General features: G+C 43.0%; 1 long non-coding RNA gene across 1 annotated transcript; it reads left to right on the top strand.

Moving 5' to 3' along the window:
- Positions 1 to 5,565: 5,565 nt before the first annotated feature.
- On the top strand, positions 5,566 to 18,058 carry LOC309857670. The gene is made up of 3 exons (XR_014307845.1): positions 5,566 to 5,615; positions 12,425 to 12,602; positions 17,965 to 18,058. It is a non-coding gene; the product is annotated as an uncharacterized lncRNA (long non-coding RNA).
- The last annotated feature ends 97 nt before the right edge of the window (positions 18,059 to 18,155 follow it).

Genomic DNA, 18,155 nt, shown 5'->3' with positions numbered 1-18,155 from the left:
CTGTTATGGCTACCATTTTAATGCATGGAAATATGGGCACAGGGGAGCTAAAGGAGTCCAAGGTCACACAGCTTGCAAGTGGAGGAGCCAAGATTTGAACCCTGGGAAGCCTGCCTCCAGAAACTGTATTATTTTTTCCCCTTGTGTATGTCATTTTTATAAACCTTTCCCTGAATTCTAACAGAGATGTGTAAACATTGTTAAGCATGCAGTTTATTGATTATCACAAAGCTTAGGTTCTGAAGCATTGCAGCAAGCTGGGGTGGGCTATGATGTCAGAACTGGTTGGAATCCAGTTTCTGGTGCTGCATGATCTTAGGTGACTTACTCAGCCTCAGTTTCTGCACTGAGTTTGGCAGCCTTGTGATGAGTAGAGCGTGTGACAGTGCCTAGCGGGTTTGGTGCCTGGCGAGTGTTTAATAAATGGTTTTCTCTTCTTAATCATGAAAATTCTAAGTTGTGTTGGTTTTGTTAAGCAGTCCGAATACCTTCCTCATCAGTCAGTTGCCGGTCAGTTGCCTGTCAGTCGCCTTGTAGGTACTTGTGATGAGTCACTTTGGTAAGTCACTATATATAGCTGAAATATTTGGGGGTAGTTGGGGGACACCCCCTCCGCCCCCACTGCCCCTGCATTGAAAGTCTGTAATTTAAAATGTTCCACCTGTGCCTTTTTTTTTTTTTAAACATAACCACTTTGGGACAGTGAAAGTTATATGTCTTCTCCTTAGGGTTGTGATGGAGCCTTTGGGGACCTGCAACAGCTTACTTCCAGTTTCTGTCTGGCATACTGATGGGCCAGAACTTATTTTAACAACATTCCATCACATTCCAGGCACCTGGAAGGAGGAATATGTTGAACTTCTCGGAAATTATTTTTTGGAACTGTTTTTATCCTGAGGAATAACCCATTTAAAAATTGAATGACCTTTATGGTTGACTTTTCCACTCTACATAATGCAAACTGAAAAACTCATTGTTTTCAGCTGCTTCTGCAGCAGTGGGAAGAGCAAGCCTGTGGGAGTCCTCCCCCGGTTGGCCCCAGCACAGAGCTGCATCATTCTACACACCCCTCATGCCTTGTCTCCTTGTCTGTGAGGTGGTAATGATGGTGCAGGGAGCTCCAGGGGTTGTCGTGAAGGTTACAGAGATGGGGGGTGTAAACTTTGAACAGTGTGCCCCACATAAAATGCAGATCTGGTGAGCAGAGGCAGCTGCTCACATTAATTGTTGATGCCAAGGCACTGGAGTTCCACAACAGCCTATGCCTTTCTTTCCTGGGTCCTTTTTGTCTCAGCCACCACCTTAGAGAAAGTGACTCAGCAAGGCTGGTGCTTGTGGAGCCCTCTACATATCCAGCTAATTCACACGGGCGATGCCCTGGAGATAAGGGGCTTTTCCTGGGTGGTAGGACCCCATTTCAGAGGCTTAACTAGCCGCTTTCTCCTAACTGGTCCTGTCCTCCAGGGTCAAGTTGAAGGCCTGCCAGGAGACTGGTGGTCTCACCAGAGTTTTCCACTGGAAGCATGAAGGACCCCATGGGGCCTCGTGCAGAATGACATGGGTGTTGGGGGGAGAACAGAGGGGACATCGCCTGTACCATCATGGGCAGGTCACTATATCTGGCTCACGCCGGCTTTCTTCCCATCTGGGAAATGGCAGAAGACCATGCTTTTTCACAGGAGGGATGAGGGTTTAGGGAGGTATTTGATGACTGTGTTGGGGCTGCATGAGTAACAGAGTTGACGGAGGGGCCTTGGAGTCACAGATTTGGGTTCAGGCCCCTGCTGCTGCCACATAAAAGTAGATCACTTGGGTAAGCCATGGACCTCAGTGTCCTCCTCTGTGCACTGTGGATAATACCTAGCATGTAGGTCTGTGAGGGGTACAAAATAGAAGGCCATATTAGGAGCTTAGAGCAGAGCCTGGTACTCACTAGACTGTAGTTTTATGGAGATACTCTGGCATCACTGGTGTTGCAGACCTGGTCCTACCCTCTGGAAACTTTGGCTGTGTGACAGATGGCTTATGAGGCCGTGGCTGACAGAAAGAAGCGGTGTCTGTCTTTTCTTAAGATTAAGGGTACAGAGGGGTGCCTGGTGGCTCAGTCGTTGAGGCATCCAATTCTTGGTTTCAGCTAAGGTCATGATCTCAGGGTGGTGGGATTGAGCCCTGAGGTGTGCTCTGCTCTCAGTGTAGAATCTGCTGGAGGTTCTATCTCCCTGTATTTGTGTGTGTGTGCTTTCTCTGTATCTCTCTCTCTCTGTCTATCTCTCCCTAAAATAAATGAAGCTGTAAAAATAAATAAATACATACATGCATAAGTTAATTAATTATGGGTACAGAAATCAGTGATGGAGCTGGGCTGATGGGACGCTTGGCAGCAAAGACAGGTGCACCCTGCTTGAAGGCTCGGGGGTAGCTGCGGTGTCAGCAGTGGTGATGGGGGTGTGAGGAAGTTGCCTCGTGCAGCATCCAGAGAGGAACTTAGATGGGGGGGGGGGGTTCCAGGGAGTAAATGCCCATGGGTAGGAAGCATCTTCAGATGAATGTCAGAGGGTGTCCTCATGGATGGGGAGGCACCCTTTCTCCCTGAAGCTGCCCACGAGTGGAGGTGTGCCTGCTGGGGACATAACTAAATCATTGGGGTTTAGCCTCCTAAGCTGTTAATTTATGAAGATGTGGCCAAGACCTTGTCTCACTGCTTTTTAAAGAGAAGTAAATTAAACTGTTGTTTGGGATGGTGTTGTCTTCCAAAGGCTCATTCAGAGTCAGTGGCAGAGCTGCTGTGGGCTTTCCAACTTGTCTTGAAAGCCTGGTCCAGGCAAGGGTGAGGGATATTCCCATCTCTTGGGGTCTCTTGCCCTCTCTGTTTATGGCAGAACGTGGTTTTGTGACTGGTAAATAAACAGGCATCCTGTGCAGATCCTTCAGCTCTTCGTGTGGCTGCAGTAGAGGAAATTCCCATTCACTGGGCGCAGACTGTGGCTGGACGGGCGGTGTGGCAGGGCTCTCACTGAGCATTCTCCTTTCACGTAATCCCCGACCAGATATGAATTTTGTGGTGTTGCCACTTTCCTGCTGGCCAGGAGGGAAGTTGAGGCCCAGGAAAGTTACACTTTCTCGCTGTGGTAAGCGGCAGAGCCATGTCAGCCGGTCCAGGCCCTGGCTTTCAGGTCTGTTTGCTGTGAGCATTTCCTCTTGTGTTTCCAGCTTTTGGCCTGTTTGACCTATCAAACTACTGATGGTGTATTGATAATTCTAATACTCTCGACATTGTGAAAGATTAGCTCTTCACTTTGTGCTAGAAATGTTTCTTGCTGTATTTTTCTTTTAATTAAAAAAAAAAAAGTCAAAGTCCCACGTTTCTGCCCATTTGAATCTCCCTGAGTCTCCCTGTTGTGAAGTGGTTGGGTTTGGGGATTTCTAGGGCAGGGGCCTAGTTGGTGGTGGCTTTGCCTGGAGGAGCCCATGGCTCAGGACTTAGAGTGAGGACTGGAGCAGTGTGAACTGTGGCCTGAAAATGTGTTCATGTGTGCTGAGGTGGTGCCCAGATTCTTTTGGAGGATGAACTGAGGTTTTGATCAGTAGGTTAGAGAAACACTTGATGGAATAACACTGATAATTTTGTTTTTGTATTCAATCCTAATTTTGTGTTTTCGTTTTCGTGTAGTGCAGTGTGCTCTATGTTCTAAGAAAAAATTGGCAATCAATTCATACAGTATCATGATTTAATAATCCTTCCTCACTCACCGGGTCATATTTCAGGTTTTTATATGTAGTTTTTATATCTGTAGTTCTGTTTCTGAATTCTGCATTTTGATTCATTCCTTCATTTTTAAATTTCTTATTTTAAAGATTTTATTTATTTGAGAGAGAGAGAGAATGAGCTAGGAGCAGGGGCAGAGGGAGAAGGAAAGGGAGACTCCTCACTGAGCATGGAGCCTGATGTGGGTCTCAGATCCCAGGTCTCTGAGATCAGGACCTGACCCAAAGGCAGATGCTTAACAGACTGAGCTACCCAGGTGCAGCCACATTCCTTCATATTTTTATTTTTACTCCAGTGCTGCACTGTTTGGCTGGTTGCTTCAGTTTCTGGGAGGGAGGGAGATGACCCCCTCCCCTGTTCTTCTAACAAGTTTGCTTTTGCTGCGTTGACTGGAGAAGGGCCAGGCTTCCTGAAGATGAGTAGGATGATTCAGTGACACCCAAAAGGCAGTGGCTATCATTGTTCCCACTGTGCTTCAACAACTTCACCCACTGACTCTTTGATGATGGCAGCCACCAGCAAATCTTCTGCAGAGGACTGCTGCCTTGGGATGCTTTTCTTGTGGTGCTGGACTTCATTCCCCCTGGCAGCCAGTACAGCTAGGATTAGAACCTAGGAAAAGTCCCATTAGAACCCAAGAAAGTTGGGTGCCTCAGTGGCTTAATCGATTGTGTGCCTTTGGCTCAGTTCATGGTCTTAGGGTCCTTAGATCAAACCCTGCACTAGTGTCCGTGCTGGCTGTGGAACCTACTTAAATTCAACAAACAGAAATCAGCCCAAGAAAGTACAATCCTTTGTGTTGTTCTATACTGTGGATCAGATTTTATTTTTCTTTTCTTTTTTTTCTTTCTTCTTTCTTTTTAAAGATTATTTATTTGTCAGTGAGAGAGCACAAGCAGGGGGAGCAACAGGCAGAGGGAGAGGCAGGCTTCTGGTTGGGTAAGGGGTCTGATGTCGGACTTGATCCCAGGACCCTGTGATCATGACCTGAGTCATGTTAGGCTGCTGCCTAACAGACTGAGCCAACCAGGCATCCCCCAGGATCAGACTTCAATAACCCTACCAGATTTCTTTAGCTTTGACATTTTAAAGGACAATGAAAGCTAGCTAAACCTACACCAGGATTCTGCATCTGCTGGGGCTGTGCTGTCCGGGCCTATGTGCCTCCTGTTCTTCTAACCCCATCAATTCCACCCATGTTTTAGCCAGAGAACTGTAGGCAGGTGTGGGTGTGTCACTGAAAGCTTTGACTCATCATTCATATCTTTATTGTAAGCTTATAATCTTTATTTTTTTCTTTTTTTGGGGTAAGATTTTATTGATTTGTTTGTTTATGAGAATGAATGGGGAGCAGAGGCAGAGGGAGAAGCAGACTCCCTGCTGAGCAGGAAGTCTGACATAGGGCAAGATCCCAGGATTATTTATGACCTGAGCCCAATGCAGATGCTTAACCGACTGAGCCACCCAGGCGCCTCTTTATTTTTCCTTTATTGATTATCTGCCTTTCTGAGGCAGCGTTCTACCTGGGTTTTCATAACTCCACACTAAGGTATTCTTCCACTAGTGTGGCCTGTTTTGAGGTAATTCCTATACATTCTGGCTATGCTGCTAAATGATGCTATGATCTTGGACTCTTTTTTTTTTTTTTAACCTCTCTGAGCCTTGGTTTCCTCTGTGCTAATGTGGATAATATACCCTCTCTTGCAGATGTGTGGAGGGCCATGGCTGACTTGGATGCAGTTGGAGTCATCTCACGGCACATGGAATACACAATTTATCTTGCTTCCTGTCTCGCTAACGACATCTTGGTTTTCATGCTGTCTTAGAACAAGTAGAACTTGACTTACATGTAAGTTGTGAATTCACGTACTTTTGACAGAGGTGTTATTTTAGTTTAGTTTAGTTTAGTTTAGTTTAAAGCAGGCTCCACACCCAGTGCAGAGCCCAGTGTGGAACTCAAACTCACCACCGTGAGATCAAGATCCGAGCTGAGATCAAGAGTTGGCCGCTCAACCAGCCTAGTCACCCAGGCATCCCTTCTGTTTATCATTTTTCAAAAAATGTGACAAGTAACACTTTCTCTGCTTGGACCTGTCCTCACACCTGCTATGCTGGTCTGGGGGTCAGACGTGTAGCTGGTGTGGTGCTGGTGATGTTGAGCAAGACAGTTGTTAAGTCTTTTTACCCTAATTGCTGTTGTCCTATTATTTCCTTTTTTTTTTAAAGATTTTATTTTATATCGTGGTGATATATGCTAAAACTGTTGCTTCTGGTCCTGCCTTAAAACTTGAATATGTAGGGCATTTTTTAAGGATTCATCCCTGGAGATACAGTATTTGTTTTTCTCTGTCTGACTTATTTTGCTTAGCACAATACCCTCTAGGTACATCCATACTGTTGTAAATATCAGGATCTCATCCTTTTTGATGGCTGAGTAATATACCATTGTGTGTATGTACCACTTTGTCTTCTGTTGCTGGACACTTGGGCTGCTTCCATATCTCGGCTATGGAAAAAAAAATGCTGCAGTAGGCTTAGGGGTGCCTCTGTGCTTTCAGAATGTTGAGTCTGATGTGTCAACTGCCACAACAATCATGGCAACTCAGGAAGGGAGCCAGGTGCAGGAGGTAAGAGGAGGAGTGCAGCTTTAGGCAATCTGAGTTGAGGTGTCTGTTGGACGTGCAGGTGTAGGTTCTGGTTGGACAGTCAAAATGTAGGAATGGGTGCTTGGGGGAAGAGAGATGCAATCATGCTGTTGCCAAGGGATATTTTCCTTGTAGAGAAAGTGACAGTTAAGGATTTAGGGTAATTCCTTCTTTTCTTGGGCAGATAAAGGGGAAGAATAAAGGAGTAGTGGATGGAAGGGGAGGGACATGGCTTTGATGCCAGGAAGGCATTTTTGCACAGATGTCTAGAGAAGAGAGATTTCAAGGAATGAAATGTCAGCATAGTTCGATGATGTGAAAAGTTGCAAAGCAGCTTGATTAGGGGGTGGGGGTAGATCAAGGAGGTTGTCACTGAGTACTGAAAGAAAATGGGAGGTGAGTAGTGGAGTCCTAAGCCAGACATAGAGATAGAGTGCCTGGGCGTGAGACCATGGAGGTCACACACAAGAATAGCCTTTTAGAAAGTTTGATGGTAAAGACACAGACGATCATAACTCCAGACATAGCTTGGACAAGGGTGGGTTTTACAGGCTGTGTTTACCTATTTGCAGGTTGACTGAAGGGAGATGACAGATGGTGCATGCTGCTGGATGTTGTGGGTTGAGATGGGATCAGGTATACAGAAAAGCACACAGAGAGGAGTGTATGGATGCCCTGACTGCTTCTGTAGAACACAAGGCCAACATTAGGCATGGAGGGAATGGAACGTGGCTCAAGGAGATGTGCAGTCTCAGATACAGACCACATGGCTCAGAGTCTTACAGGGCTCTCCTTGCCTCCGCGTGGCCCTTCTCACAGGGTTTAAGTTTTGAAGAGTCCTTTTGTTTCTCTGGGTTTGGGGTGTGACTGGAGAGACATAGCAGAGAGCAAGGGCTGAGGAAAGACCAAGAGGGCAGGAACTCACAGAGGGGAGTCTACTACCCTCTCTGCCTTTTCTGGTATGGGCTCTCTCCTGATCTGGATGGACGGATGACCTGCCATTACTTCTTTTAAAAATGCATTTGGCTTTACCCTGCCAGAAAGCAACACATGTTTATTGAAGAATAGTGGGAAACCCCAGAGAAACTGAAGGAAGAAAATAAGCACTCAGCTGAAGACAACCATTCAAAAGTTCTGGCACCTTTTCCTCCCAACTTTCACTGAAGTTGAACAGATAAATGTATATATATGAAGTGATTTCTGGGAAAGACCAAAAAAAAAAAAAAAAGATACCAACAACAAGAAAACAAAAAAGAGAACAAAGCAGAAGAAAACGGTGTTCATTTTCTTCCTGAGGCTGCCCTTCCTCGATACTGCTACTTGGTTTTACTACCTGCTTTTCTCCCTGGGCTTTCTTGACAAAACATGGTTCCACTACTTTTACCTTCTTCAAAGTGTTTGACAGAGTCGTTTGCTTTCAACATGGAGTTTGAGCAAAATGGACTATTGTTTTAAAATATTCTATCATGTGTGCTGTAATATCTCATCCTGGACATGATACAAATGCTATGATAAAAAGAAGAGATGCTTTTAAAGTGATCACCAGAGTTGTGAAATTCATTGGCATGATCCTTCTTTTTTTTTAAAAAAGATTTTATTTATTTATTTGACAGACAGAGATCACAAGTAGGCAGAGAGGCAGGCAGAGAGAGGAGAAAGCAGGCTCCCTGCAGAGCAGAAAGCCCAATGCGGGGCTCGATCCCAGGACCCTGGGATCATGACCTGAGCTGAGGGCAGAGGCTTAACCCACTGAACCACCCAAGCGCCCCGACATGATCCTTCTTTTGAGGGTCATAATTCGTTTAATTTTTTTCTGCTCCAGCTTAACCTTCGCAGTCTTCAGTTGTTATGTGCATTAGACACAGTATTAGCAGTAGTGGCAGTAAAAATACTCCTGTCACCCTTTACAGGTACCATTTTACTAGCATCTCCTTACCACTGTAGCAGCTTTAAACCCTGTTTCCACCCTGTTCATTCCTTTAAATGCCTTTTCCTTAAAACCTTTTCTTAGTTTTTGGTGTTCTATAGCTTTACCACAAAATGTTTAATTGAAGATTTCTCATCTTGCTTGGTATCTGTGCATTTCCTGTATTTCTGGATTTATCATTTCTGTAATATCCTCAGCTGTTTTCTTCTGAAATTTTGACTCTGTCCTTCTGCTGTACTTCCCAGGATTCTTATTTAAACCTCCCGTCTGTTGTTCGTGTCTCTCAAGCTGGCGTTCATCCTCTTCTCCTGCCTCCTTGTGTTGCATTCTGGGGAATGTCTTCACTTCTTGGTGCAGTGTTGTGAAGTCCTTCATTCGGGGCTCATCTACTGCCCCACCATTCTGGTGTGTTTTCTGTTGTGTTTTACGTCTCAGTGATTTTTGGTCCCTGTTTAACTTCCTTCAGTTCCATGTTCACACTTGGCCTGTTGCTTTTGATAGGCTCTTGATCCTTCTTTATTTTTAAACCTCTTTTGTGTTCTTAAACAATTAACATGTAATATTTTCTATTCTGTATCTGATCATTCCAGTGTCTAAAGTCTTCATTTTCCCTCAGTCTTCTGTCTCTCACAGTGGCCTCATTTCTTGCATGCTCTGTGAAGGGATTTTGAGACCAGACTTATTGGAACATAGATGTAATCTCTTTTAATTCTGTTTTTTGGTGGTTTTTTTTTTGTTTGTTTGTTTGTTTGTTTGTCTGTCTGTTTTTTCCTGGAGGGTTTGTCTTTCCTTTGCCAGGAGGCTGGGAGTGTTCTTGGTTGGGATCACTTTGGTTCCATTTGAGGGTCCTGGTTTATTAAGGAAATCTCAGGATCAGTTCCCCCAACTTACTGTGTGGTGGGAACGGGGTCTGGAGGGCACAGGCCTGTAGAGATCCTGCAGTGAAAATGGCATTTGTTCTCTGGCACCCTGATTTGTTTCTCTTGAGCTTGTTGCTTACAGATCAGGTTTTGGCTCACTTGTTTCTGCCACCTCCCTCTTCCTGCTTCCTTTCCTACCATTTTCTAAGTCCTTTGCTAGTTTTCCGATGTCTTCTAAAGCCCAGAAATGTTTTGTGAATTCCATTTGCCATCACTAATTGCAAGTCTCATCCTGCAGCAGGAAGGCCAGAGCCAGACACTGTAATGCTCTGCCTCCCACAGAGGAGATTTTAATACCCTCTCCTCGTGTTCAGAAATTCTAGATTGGAGATGGAGTTATGGATACATTACCATCTACAGAGGATTAGTTGCCTATATAATAGAACAAGTATGCATTATTCTAATCTTCCTAAAACTTCCATTTTGCATAATAAATATGAATGAATAAGGAACCCGCATTACTTTAGTTTATGCAGATGTTCGCTTTCTGTCTCTGGCTTTAGATGGTAGGTTGTCATTTGTATGGTTCATTCTGAAAATTGGGTAACTTCATTCTTATTTTCTACATGTTGGTGCCATATAAAGTGATGATTTATGGAGATTCAGAGGTAAATATTTATCAACATCTAAATAATTGGGGAAGGCTTCCTTTACAAAAGGTAGAATTATTAAGACCTGTTTAATCACAGAAGGGATATCCTGTAAAGCTAGCCCATAAATAAAAAGTGGATCAGAAGAAAGCAGAGAGAGGAGAGAATTTGGAAGGAGCACGTGGAGGGACACCTACTGCCTATCCCTGTAAGTCAGGGGCAATCTGGAAGGGAAACCTTGTTAAAGGAGGCAGTAGTGTTTAGATGTAATGAGCTACTGGAAACCTCACAGTGTTCTGGTGAAGCAAGTGGTGTGCAATCAAGTCCGCAGCCCAGTTGAAGTTGTGGCTTCAGGCAGCAAGCGAGCAGGCCTTTCTGTCTGCCTTTATCTCCAGTGGGAGCGACTTGTCCTCCTTGAAGTCAGCCTCCAGACATCTTTTCCTGTCGCTACACATCTGTGCATCACTGAGAATTTCTGCGGTTGCTGCTTCATGGAGATGTTTGTCAGTTTTGGGTTTTGTTTGTTTTGTTTTGTTTTTTACCGAGGTTCACTTGCTAACTTTTCTCTTCTCTTAAAAAAAAATATATTTAATCTAGGGGTGCCTGGGTGGCTCAGTGGGTTAAAGCCTCTGCCTTCGGCTCGGCTTGAAGGCATGATCCCAGGGTCCTGGGATTGAGCTCCACATCAGGCTCTCTGTTCAGCAGGGAGCCTGCTTCCCTTCCTCTCTCTCTGCCTGCCTCTCTGCCTATTTGTGATCTCTGTCTGCCAAATAAATAAATAAAATCTTTAAAAAATATATGTGTTTAATCTAGGGGCACCTGGGTGGCTAAGTGGGTGGGTTAAGCCTGTTTCTTCAGCTCAGGTTATGATCTCAGGGTCCTGGGATTGAGTCCTGCATCAGCAGGGAGCCCTCTTCCTCCTCCTCTCTCTCTCTGCCTCTCTGCCTACTTTTGATCTCTCTCTGTCAAATAAATAAGTAAGTAAATAAATCTTTTAAAAATATATATATATAATCTCTTCCAGGAAGAGATTATGCTGAGTGAAAAAAGTCAAGCAGAGAGAGTCAATTATCATATGGTTTCACTTATTTGTGGAGCATTACAAATAGCATGGTGGACAAGGGAAGATGGAGAGAAGGGAGTTGAGGGAAACTGGAAGGGGAGGTGAACCATGACAGACTATGGACTCTGAAAAATAATCTGAGGGTTTTGAAGGGGTAGGGGGTGGGAGGTTGGGGGAACCAGGTGGTGGGTATTAGAGAGGGCACGGATTGCATGGAGCACTGGGTGTGGTGCAAAAACAACGAATACTGTTACACTGAAAAATATATATATATATATATTTCATCTCTTATTACCATGTATTTCAAATGGTAGTGAGGGATGATGGTGTGGGACCCCATGAAGTGAATTTACACTGCCATCTTGACCACAATATAAGTGTCGTACACAGCCGTCCTGTGTCCCCTTTCGTTCTGAAATGGATTCTCTCTTCCCAGCTGTTATCAATAGAAGACAGGGGTCTTTGTTCTTGTAGGTGACTTGTCCAAGATCGCACAACTTTCGAGGTTTAACCTTTGGTCTGATTGTAGGACCCATTTTCTTTAACTCAGTGCCATGCAACCTACCATGTAGGACTCTCAATACTCTCCTGCTTTTGAAGCTGTACTCCACAGGCCACATCTACCAGTGCATATCTATTTTTGTCTAGTTCACTCATTTATTGCACACATTTACTGGATGCCAGCTATGTATTTCAGGCACCTTTCTAGGTGCTGGAGATATGGCAGTGGGCAAGTCAAACACAACCCCCTGCCCTCATTGAGCATGTTCCATTTCCTACTACTGGAAGCATCCACCAGGAACAATGGACTTATGCCAGAAGTCCAGCAATGATATGAGTTCCAGAAATTTCTGAATGGTTCTTTGTGGAAGTGATGATTTGGTGGCAGCCCTCAAGGTAGCTACCTGCACAGGCAAAAAAAAAAAAAAAAAAAAAAAGAGGGCTGGTGTAGAAATGCCTGATGAATGGGCTTCAAGGTCAAATAACTGAGCCAGGTCTTTAAGGTCTTATTTAGCTCTGAGATTTTTCAAGAACTTTCCATGATACATAAGCATATTATAGAAAAAACCCTATTCAAAGCACACTGTAAATTTGGAGGATGATTGTCTTTGCATTATTTTTGTGATTAAATGACAGTTGATGATACAGGCACTGTTGTAAGTCACTTATCCCTGTGCAAACACTTTGTGGTAAATTCTTTTATCATCCTTATTTTTCAGAGGTAGAGACTGATGCAAAGGGAGAAGTTTGGTGGTTCTCCACTGGCCACAGCTAAGCAAGCAAAAAGCAAAAAGCAGAGCCTGCATTGGAACCAGGCACTGTGGCTCCAGACCCCAACTCTTCACCCTTGGGCTTCTTGCAGCACGCCTGATTTCTTGTCACTAAGAACTTGGTGCAGGAGTTTAACGGTACCTTTAACTTCTAGTTTTTCTTTCTCAGAACTGAATCTGCATTGCAGTGCATCTCTGCATAAACATGTGTTTAATTTTGTCACCTTTAATTTTGTTTTTAGGTAAGATCTGAAGGAGTCAATCTGTTTCTTCTGTGGCTTCAAGCACTTCAGACAAACTTTGCAGAAGAGCAGGTGCTGATTTTTGCTTGCCTCATGCCTGGTTTCCCAGCGATCATGTCATCCAGAGGGACCTGCATGGTGGAGACACTCATCAGTCCTAGCCCTGGTGTGGCGGATGGTGAGGAACATTTTAGCCAGCCTTACAGGTTGAAATGACTCTGGAAGTTCTCTTGAGGGATTCCTCAGCTTGTCAGGATCCTGAATAGAACCCTTTATTTCGTAGATGGGTTTGGAGGAGGAATTATCCCCAGCTCTTGTTCACAGTAATGTCTTACAGACATTAGAATAGAAAGAATCAGAGCCTTTTTTATATGCAATGAGGCTGGGAGACATTTACTGAAGTGGTGGAAACAGGAATGGAAGGGAGGACTCAGATGTTGGGAACAACAGGAAGTGGAGACACATCATGTATCTGGAGTGTTTCCTTGGCTGTGAATGAAATTAAATCTGCCATCCAAAACTACTGTTTATTGTCCTCAGCATGATTGTTTCACGAGTGGACATTCATCTGCTCACCCAGCCCTGTATTTTCATGCCGCATTCATGGAAAGACAGTAGCTGCTTCCTGGGAAAGTCATGGCAACCATCTGTGTCCCATGAGTTTTTAAGGAACTTGCCAGTTAGGGCCAATGATTGATTAATGCACATCACTTTATTGCCCAAAGACAGGTATTTGATCCTTAGGCTGACCGAAGCAGAATTTGGCAGAGAGAAGAATAGTTTAGAGGGAGAGGTGGCTTCATGGGAGTTTGTACCGTATTTCCAACCCCTTGATGCTCGCTGGCCTGGAGTGTAGCGTGAGCAGGTTCCAAAGGAGGGGCAGATGTATTTTAATGAAGGCCATTTTTTAAAAACCCTTTGAACGTTGGTGAAAGAACTCCTTTTTTTCCCCACTCTGGAGCAAAGATATATCCACAAGAATCACTCCACTCTTGCCGGCCATATCAGGGGAAAGGATCGCTGAGGACCAAACATGCTTTTTCCTTCAAGTACTATTGAACTGTATGGTTATTCAGGTAAAAGCAAAATCTTGGATAATTCAGGAATGGTCTTTCTCTTGATAGGAAAGAGGAAACATTGCTTATATTCTCCCAGCTCATCCATATTTTGTATGTTTGCTTGTTTGTTTGTTTGTTTGTTTTTTGAGTTGACTCTTTATGATATTTCACTAGAACTTGAATATGTGCTATATCACATCAGCAAAGACCTGGCATACATAATATTTTGTGTGACAGTGTATGTCAAGCAAACATTTCAGTTCTCCCATCTGCTTTTATATTACCATATTCACACAGAACACTTCACTTCTAACACTGTGGCTGAGGCTGTGGATTTTTCCCTCACCAGGCAACTCTGCAACACCAGCTGGGTGTCCTGTAGTTTTACTCAGCTTTGACACTGTCTGCCTTGATATGGCATCTGATCCCACAGGTTAAGGGCTCAGTCCCGTGAGACTGTTCCATCACATTCAGGTGCCAGTCATAAGTAGGAGGAGCCCAGGTTACCCACAACTTCTCTACAACTTGGCTACAAATCAGAGGTTCCTTCAACTCCTCCTCCGGTTCAACTGAGTGGCTCGCAGAACTCTGGGAAACATTTGTTTTCATTTGCAATTTATGAAAGATATGATAAAGGATACAGATGAACAGTCAGATGCAGAGACACAAAGGGCACAGTCTGGGAGGGTCCCAAGCACAGGAATGTCTATTCCTGTGGAGCTGGGTTTTATCCCCCTCCTGGTACCTGGATATGTTGACTTACCTGGAAGTTTCCTGAAACCCCTGCTATGAGGATTTTTTAAAAAAGATTTTATTTATTTATCAAAGAGAGAGAGGGGGAGAGAGCGAGCACAGGCAGACAGAATGGCAGGCAGAGGCAGAGGGAGAAGCAGGCTCCCTGCTGAGCAAGGAGCCCGATGTGGGACTCGATCCCTGGACGCTGGGATCATGACCTGAGCCGAAGGCAGCTGCTTAACCAACTGAGCCACCCAGGCGTCCCTGCTATGAGGATTTTTATGGAGGCTTCCTTACATAGATGTGCTCTGCTTTTAGCCCCCTCCCCTCTCTGGGGGAATGTAGGGGTTGGGGTGGGGGTGCCGAAGATTCTAAATTCTAATCATGGTGTGGTCTTCCTGGTGATGTGTCCCCACTGAGGAGCCATCTCGGAGCCCACCCAGAGTTGTGTTATTAGAACAAAATATTAAACTCAAAATGGATGGAAGACCTCAATGTAAGATAGGAATTCTTGCCAGTTTTCTTAAGGTGATTCTTTCTCTCTGCTATCCCTCAAGATTCTGTCCTTGCCTCCCTTTCTGACTGCACTGTCCTATTGGGCAATCTTGCCTATTGGGCAGGTGGAATGGACCAGTAGGGTCAAAATGCACAGCTTCTAGAAGGCAAAGGGATACTTCAGTCTGCTCTCAGGACTTTGGAGTCTTTGTGTTTTTGGTGCTGGTGAAAGGAAATGAGAGAGGAGAGCAGACAAGAAAGAATGCTGTCATTAGAGAGAACTGGTAGGATAAAATACAGGCATGATGAGTAGAATGAGTTTAAAAACATGATACCATTGGGTGATTTTTTTAATACTCAGTAAGAATATTTTTAACAAAGTGAACCATTTAGTTTTGAAATATTCATTCTTAGCATAATTTGAGTTTTAAGATAGGATTACATTACATGATTGTCAACATTATTTGTCACCATGACTTTTTTTTAAATTTCGGATAGGAATTTTAATAAGATAGCATTTTATTTCAGTAGACATTTAAGTTAAAATTTAAATGTATATATGTTCTTTCCCACATATTATCCAAAGGCTACAAATTAGAGTGGAAGAATAAGGAGAATCAAGATACTTGTTTTAAAGTTCTTTTTACACTGTTTTGAAAATATTGTCTTCCTCCTTTATTTCCATCATTTACCATGTTAGCAAAATCTACAAACTTGTACTTGGTAAGTACTGATTGGGCTGGGTATAGAGGATGTCCACAGGGAAGCTGCCATTCTCTTTCAAAGTGACCTTTGTTTATTTTTAAGCAAAATAGTCACTTTATTCTTATATTTAATGGTAACTTTATTGTAAGAGGTTTAAAGTTTCCTAATAAATGATTTTACCTATTTGTACAAACTATTTATTTGTACCTCAGGAAGACTGTGGCTCCTAAAATAATTCAACATGTGTCATGATTCTTCTTGGTATAATTATATTTAAAATTAAGTTTTAAAATTTTAATTTTTAATTGAAACTGTTTATTGAAGGCAGTGTTTATTTTCTCATGCAAAGATGTTGAAATAAACATTCTCGTTGAAGTCTTCTCTTAACGGTGTTGAGGTACGGTGACCTCAGACCCCAGACCTTGCCCAGTGGTGAGGCAGACCATCCCAGGCCATGCAACTGCCCAGAGTAGCCCTTCCTTATACCCTGAATCTTTCATCCACTACGTGCTACTTACAGCTTCTTATGGAGGGGCCAATATTTGGGCAACTGTGCAACCTAAGGGCAGTAAGCTCCAGAAAGGAAGGAAACATGAGGGAATTTCTAGTTTCACTGCTCAGGGTTTTTTGGGTTTTTGTTTGTTTGTTTGTTTGTTTTCCCCTATGAAAAATGAAGGCTCACAGGACATAAGTATCCCTTTGATTGGTGCTGGGTGGGGAAGCAAATTTTCTTCTCCCTATTATTGGAAAGCAGGCAAAATTAGTTAAAGTGAATAATCAGAAACAATTTGGGAGGGAAAGAGATCACAACAGGCATTAATCCATGTGGTGAATGTGGACTACTAATTCAGTTGTCTTTGGGTGTTTACTTACATACACACAAATGTGCATGCTTGGATCAGGGGAAAGCAGCAAAAACTTGATGCCTTTTGAAATATGTAGAAGTACTAACCTTTAGAGGTACCGGGCTGTGTATTTGTTAGCTATCTGTATATGGGTATTTTTTTCAGAACTTGATTCTGATTTGATAAATAGTCTATATTCACTGTGGAAAACATAGTATACTTTAATATATTGAATTAAAGTTCTTTATTGAGAACTTGTCTGCCTCATGCAAGTGCCTCCAGGTATATAAAAGGTGGGAGGTCGGGGTACCAGGTGGTGGGTAATATAGAGGGCATGGATTGCATGGAGCACTGGGTGTGGTACAAAAACAATGAATACTGTTATGCTGAAAATAATAAAAAAAAAAAGAAAGTAAGAGAGCTGGACATACAGCAAGTAGTAGCTCAAGTCCAATACCATGTAACTTTTTGTATTGATTATGAAATTTAAAGGAGAAAGGGACTTTTTTTATTATTCTATTTCTTTTCAGTGTTCCAGAATTCATTGTTTATGCACCACACCCAGTGCTTCATGCAATATGTGCCCTCCATAATACCCATCACCAGGCTCACCCAACCCCCTACCTGCCTCCCTTCTAAAGCCCTCAGTTTGCTTCTCAAAGTCCACAGTCTCTCATGGTTTGTCTCCCCCACCAATTTCCCTCAACTCACTTCTCCCCTCCATCTCCCAATGTCGTCTGTGTTATTCCTTATGCTCCAGAAGTAAGAAACCATATGATAATTGACTCTGCTTGACTTATTTCACTCAGCATAATCTCTTCCAGACCAGTTCATGTTGATACAAAAGTTGGGTATTCATTCTTTCTGATGGAGGCATAATAATCCATATTGTATATGGACCACATCTTTATCCATTCATCCATTGAAGGGCATCTTGGTTATTTCCACACTTTAGTGACTTTGGCCATTGCTGCTATGAACATTGGTGTACAGATGGCCCTTCTTTTCACTACATCTGTATCTTCTTGGTATATACCGAGTGCAGTTGCAGGGTCATAGGGCAGCTCCATTTTAATTTTTTTGAGGAATTTCCACACTGTTTCCCAATGTGGCTGCACCAAGAAAGGGACTTGTTATTAATTCTGTGGAGCTGGTCAAGTCAAAATTCAAAGATGAATTTTTTCAGACATAAAGTAGTTTATACTGATTCTATTCTTCAGATTCATCGACAAGGAAAAGGCTATAAAACTAAAGTCCCATGGATTGGATTAGGGTAGTATTGGATGTTAAAGTACCTGAAATGATGAAGAATGTCTGTACATTCTTCTAGATTTGTTTCAGTCCTAAAATATTAAATTAGTTATAATGTATGTGAAAATATCCTTACTATTAGAATTGCTTATCCTTTCTCAAATTTTCTAGTGGCTTAGTACTTAGTACTTCCACCGCTGTATGCCATAGCTATAATAAGCAAGCAGTAACAGGAGTCACCATCCCACCTTTGTCAGGTCACAAGGCAGAATCAGAAACAAGTCTACCAAAAAATGTCATCCCTAATAATTTCTGGTACTTTAATTTTAAAGTTTTAGTTGATATTCATCCAATCAAATATAGAGCTGAGGTATATGTTTGTGAGAAATTGAACTGTTTAGGGTGGTGGCTTACACTCACTCCCCTAATCATGTATTCTGTTTCCTTCCAGACATCCCCCATTTGAGACCAGCGCCAGTGTATGTACATTACTACAACTCAAGACAATGAAAACATTTATAGTATAAAAATTCCATACATGGCAATTCACATTGTTTTTATTAAATGGATTATAAATTTCTTTTTGGAAAAAAGTATCTAGCTATAATCCAAAACACTCAAAATCGAGTTGCTGTACTGCCC

Source organism: Mustela nivalis (genome assembly GCF_964662115.1).
Source record: "Mustela nivalis genome assembly, contig: HAP1_SCAFFOLD_1052, whole genome shotgun sequence".
NCBI classification, from domain to species: domain Eukaryota; kingdom Metazoa; phylum Chordata; class Mammalia; order Carnivora; family Mustelidae; genus Mustela; species Mustela nivalis.
This window is presented reverse-complemented; position numbering and strand designations above follow the sequence as displayed.